Here is a 6,121-nt window from a genome sequence, read left to right on the forward strand (position 1 = left end):
GCAATTTACAAAATTTATACTTGATTAGTTTATAATAAGGGATCCAACAAAAATATATACGGATACTTTTTTGGTTTGTCTAAGATCCAAGATTGAGGGGTCAGCTATGTCAATATATAGTATTATCAAAATGTTTGAAGACTATGTCTGAGACTGATACATAGTACAAATATAAAAGGATATTGTATTTTCTGGATCATAGGAACTGTTTCCAGGTTCAAATTGCTCTGGATCTAAACATGTACATTGTGTGCAAGTGGTAGAGAGACTTGAAAGGGAAGCAGAATCTTGGTCCTAGCTGGACATTTGTATAAGAATAAGAATTACAGAAAGAAAGTTTGCAAACTCTATGGTCAAACTTATTTTTACCATAACATTCACTTTCTCACATAACTGGGACAGGCTTTTTTTTTCCTTGGCCCCCAAAATAGAAAGCTTATCTTTATAATCTGTACCTCTGTTAATGCTATTACCATTCCTTTCAGATATGCTTTCATATCTTCTCAACCTACCCAAATTCTTTCATTCTACTATGTATTTTATTTCAAATGTTGCTTAGATGGAACTGAGTTCCAATTCCAAATTATGCATGAAGCCATCTCTAACTTCTTTATGCTATACTGACTTATCTCCTTTCAGGACTTTTTCACTAACAGTGACTAATGGCCATAGCCTATATGCCTATTTTTGTAAGTGGGTAGTAAAAGAGCATGTCTTTAGCTTGTTTCTTGTCTTATATGCAGACTCCTAGCATAGTGCTAAGAACAAAAATAATCTTTGGATGGTTGTCTTAATCTGAGCTTAATTTTCCCAAGAAATTATTAAGTTTTGGGGAACTTGACCCTGCGTAGTGCCCCAATCACATGCTCCTTGTTCTACAGCTTGGTGCAGATGGACATGATGACTTGACCAATGTGGACCTTGGCCACTGTGCCCTGGGGCTATCCAAAGGCATACCGCATACCTGTCTGGAGTCTGTCAGCCCCAGCACAGGACAACATCTTGTTTATGTGGATGACATGGAAGGGGTGGAGCCCATCTCCGATGTGAAAGCCATCTTTGCCACAGCTTTTCACCATGTACTTTTTGGCACAATTACGGGCAGTCTCCAGAGCTTCGGAAGGGAGGTGCTCATATTCATCTGACACCATGTGACCACTGAGTGGGAACTCATCCACTTTTGCCTTTTTGCACCCCAGGTCAAAGATGCAGATCTTGGCATCAGAGACATCTCGACAGAGGTGAGATGGTTTGTTCCTACAATAATGCTAACATCGGGCGGGACGGCAGCCCATGGTGATACCAGGAAGGTGTCTTCAGTGGCACACCTGAAAGGGAAAGAGCTATATATACATATTTTAAAGAAAGATAAATATTACAATCATAAGACCACAGAATTTAAAATCTGAGAGTGATGTTAAATATCATCACGCTTCATGGAGGAAAAAAATGATATATAGAATAATTAGGTAATTTATGCAAAACTAAGCACTAAACTGGTTACAGACACAAAACTAGAACTTAGGACTCTAGATTCATTCTAATCCTCTTTGCTAAACTGGACTATTGTAGATAGTACCTTCATGAAATGAAAAATTGAATGAAAATATTTTAATTATATTTGTCTTTTGAAATTATATTCAGGCATGCCTCCTTTTATGGTGCAAGTAGTTTGAATATGACTATGGCTGAAACTGTTGGCTATCTAACATCCATTCTCCCTTTTTTCTTCACTATTTTCACACACACACACACACACACACACACACACATACACAGGGAAAGACACAGAAAGATGACTATGTGTTCAGTTAAAGTCTAAAATCTCTCAGTCTTCTTTGTGTAGAATGGCCATTTGGTATGTTTCTTCTCACTAATGATATATAATTGAAATTCAGCTGAGAAGTGATTATCTCTCCAAATAAAAAGAGAACAAAATCCTTATGTGGAGAAGGGTTTTTGGATCTCAATCTCGCTGCCTTTTTTTGTGTCTGGAATGCAGACATGATACTGGAAGTACAGTAGCCATCTTGTGATCGTGAAATTGAAAGCCACAGCCATGACTAAGGAACAGCAGGAAGGAAGGAATCTGGGTCCTTGATAACCTTCGTGAGCATATGACTCTGTCCTGGGTCCACTCCAGACTTCTGAATGATAACTATAAATCCTTTACTTGTCAAATCCACTAGTTATTTTCTATTACTTCTGTCTCAATAATGCCCTCCCTGCAAAGACAGGATCACATATATGTTAAAGTGCAGTGGATCTAGTGACTAATTTAGTCATATTATTTGACTAGCCACTTTTGCAATGACTTGGCTGCAATAGAACTTTTCAGTGCACAAAAGCATAACTGTTTTTTTTTAAATGGCCTAACTATGCTAAACACTAATCTAAGTCCTTTAACTATATTATCTTATTCAATCATCACAATAATTGTATGAGGGGTACATGAGTATCCTTATTTATACAGATAAGGAATAAAATTTAGATAAGTTCATTATCTTGCTCATGGTCCCATAGTAAGTAGCAGATATTCCTGTGATACCAGTGACCGTGCTCTGTTCATCTGTCACACCAGTAACAAACCATGTGAAATATTGCACTGTAAGTCTATGTATAATTCTAAAATTTAAGACAGCTGACCAACAACATTATTTTGTTCTCCAGAAATCTAACACTAAAGCTGTCAAAAAAAACATATAACCTGGGCAATCTACAGTAATCCAGATGGAGAATAAAGTTGTGCAATTCTGAAACTGCTAACTTAATAATTGAATAGAGAATCCATTATAGAACTAATCATATTTTTTGCTCTGGCTCATGAATTTGGCTTTACATTGTGCTGGTAATGATTCCAGGTATGAAAGCCTCAAACAAACAAAAATGTTACATTCCACAGCTTTCGACACTTCCACTCCAGCTCCACTTAAGTAGAATAACTTCTAGGCTTGCTTTTCTCTTACAAAAACATCATTTATCAGATTCCAAATGGTATAAACCCCTAAATCTTTCAGGTAATTTGTGATTTCTGATCCTTTATTCTCTAGGGATTATTTTCTTCATTATTTCCTCAGAAAACAAAGGAAACCATAAAAAAAAAAGAAATGAGGTGTTCCTGGATAAAAGGATTAAATATGTATGATAATAAAGGAAGATAATTGAATATTCACATCTCTTAAACTGACACTAATTAGAACAACCTTTAAAAAGGTAATTATAAATCTAGTTGTATCTGCTCAATTGAGAAAAGTGGTATTTTGAAGTCAATTGTAAATCCACTTCAAGGTAAAAAATATATTTCACTCTCTCATTAACACGAGATAATTGAGACAAAATAATTTTCTGGGTTGAACTTTTTGTATATTTGCCACAGTAAAATGGAGAAACTTTATCATGGTTATGCAGGTAACAAATTTAGATTCTTTATCCAATGTTCAGTGTTTTAGATGAGAGTCAAAATAAAAATCCCCAAAATTTGTAGTGTCAGAAGAAAACTTCTGGAAAACTTAAAGACTATGAACTGAGTCTAATACCAATCAGACTGATGACCTTATTTTTAATGTGACATGAGAATCTCCATTGAGATTCTTTCGGCAGGTACTTCACCATCTTCACTGAATTTTCACTTGTTCCCCATAATACAATTCCATTTGGCTGAATACACACTGTGTTTTATGGTGGCTCCATAACCTCCAGTGAAATTGTTTGAGAGGTGATTCCTGAAAAGATGAAAATCCTGTTGCAAAGAACCCTCATCATTGTAGCAATCTATTCTTCCGCTAGGCAGATATGAGCTGTAACACCTCAAGAGTTAACAGATCAGTGGAGAGACAACATTTAAAAATAAGAAAAAATAAGAGAAAAATAGAAAACACACTATAACCACAGGTTAAATTGAGTGACACAAATGCAGAGTATGGTCAAACAGCAATGGGAGAGAAGGATTACTGCAGTCACAAACCCCGGGGATGATGCACATGCTGCCCTTTGAGTTCATTCACTCATCCATTCAATATTTACTGGGTGAGGACTGTGGGCTAGGCACAGTGTTAGATCCTGAGAACATAGCACAGGCTGTGACCTCAAGGAGTTTGCAATTGAGTGGAGAGAAAGGAGAAACAATGTAAATGTGTAGTTGTGATGCACACAATAAAAGCTATAGTAGAGAAAGAAAGTGCAGCTTCTATGTCTTACAGAGAAGGGAGCTCCTAATGCATTGATGACATAGTGACGTGGGTCCTGGGAATAAAAAAAAAAGTAATTTATTTAATTAAAAAAACATTAATTTCAGATATATACCCAGAAGTGAGCTTGTTGGATCATATGACAATTCCATTTTTAATTTTTTGTGGAACCTCCATACCATTTTCTGTAGTGGCCATGCCAATTTACATTGACTCCAACACAGCACAGGGGTTCTCTTTTCTCCACATCCTTTCCAAAACTGTTTTCGTCTTGTCTTTTTGATCATGGACATTCTAACAGGTAAGAGGTGATACCTCATTGTGGTTTAGATTTTCATTTCTCTTAAGATAGGTGATGTGCACATTTTCATCTACCTGTTGGCCATTTGTATGTCTTCTTTGGAAAAATGTCTATTCAAGTACTCTGCCCATTTTTTGATGATTTTTTTTTTGCTATTGAGTTGTGTAAGAAATGGAAATAAGATCTCAAGGAAAAAATCTGCACTTCCATTGCAGCATTAGTCACAATAGCTAAGATATGAAAAAATACCTGTGTCTATTAAGGGATGAACCAATAAAGAAGGTGTGCTACATATACATAATAGATTCAGCTATGAGAAGGAAGAAAACACTGCCATTTGAGACAATATAGATGGACCTTAAGAACATTAGGTTGAGAGAAATCAGTCAGACAGAGAGAGGCAAATACTGTATGATACCACTTATATGTGGTATCTAAAAAAGCTGAACTCATAGAAACAAAGAGAAGAATGGTGGTTACCAGGTCTGGGAGGTTGGGGAAAATGGGAAGATGCTGGTGAAAGGGTACAAACTTTCAGTTATAAGATAAATAAGCTCTGGGTATCTAATGTCCAGCATGGTGATTATATTATAGTTAATAATACTCGATTATACACTTAAAAGTTACTAAGTGAATGTGAAACGTTCTCACTACAAAAATAAATGGTAATTATGTGACATGAAGGAGGTGTTATCTAATTTGACAATGGTAATCATTTTGCAATCCCTAAGTTTATCAAATTAACACATTTTATACCCTAAACTGATGCAGTGTTATATATCAATTATATCTCAATAATCCTGGAAAAAATAAATATTTATTGAGAATATACAGTGTGAATTCTTGTATAGTTTCAATAAAATATGTTAAATGCTAGAATAAAGGTAAAGTCTTTGGGAGTTAAAAACCAAAACCAAAACAAACAAACAAAGGAACTTTTACTCTGCCTTTAGGATAGAGGGTTTCATGTGAAGTCTCCATAAGGGAGAAAAGCATTGAATGAGTACACTGTTTTGATAGAGAAATTAAAGAAGAGTATTCGAAAGCAAGCAAGCAAAGTAGAACTTCAGCAGCTTGGGGAACAGAAGGCCACTGAGCCAAGGAGACAGGAGTAAAGGGGTGTGAGAGAGAGGAAGCAGATGAGGCTGGAAAATTTAATTGGGGTCAGGTAATTTAGGCCTTGTAGGGCAGCTTATAAGAGAGCTAAAAGTCGGCCACCAAGAGGTTGGTATGAAATCCATGAAACTGAATGATGTCTTCAAGGAAGAAAGCGAATATTAAAATAGAAGGGCTAAGAAAGTATATTCTGCTTCCTTTCATAAATTTATTTAAGGAAAGCCAGGAAGAATTGCCTATGTTAAGTGCTAATTTTACTAGTCTTCACCTATGACACAAAGATTACTGACACACCGTTAGTAGGTCCCAGGTTTAGTAGTTTTTCCATCAGTGGTGATGTATTTGTACTAAATACAAAGGCTGCCTTGCTATCACTTTTTCAAGTAGGTTGGGAGTTATTAAAAGCTTTGTAGACCTGGGTTTAGGCAAAGAGAAAATTTGGAAGAAGGCAAAGTTGTTTTTTAGTTCCCACCAAATTTGCTAATGGAAAAGGGGGAGGGGTTGGGGGGGGAGATAT

General features: G+C 36.1%; 1 pseudogene; it reads right to left on the bottom strand.

Moving 5' to 3' along the window:
- Positions 1-801: 801 nt before the first annotated feature.
- LOC109374004 (60S ribosomal protein L10-like) lies at positions 802-1,295 on the bottom strand (annotated as a pseudogene).
- Between the last annotated feature and the right edge of the window lie 4,826 nt (positions 1,296-6,121).

The sequence above is a fragment of the Hipposideros armiger genome, unplaced genomic scaffold, assembly GCF_001890085.2.
Source record: "Hipposideros armiger isolate ML-2016 unplaced genomic scaffold, ASM189008v1 scaffold_774, whole genome shotgun sequence".
Classification (NCBI taxonomy): domain Eukaryota; kingdom Metazoa; phylum Chordata; class Mammalia; order Chiroptera; family Hipposideridae; genus Hipposideros; species Hipposideros armiger.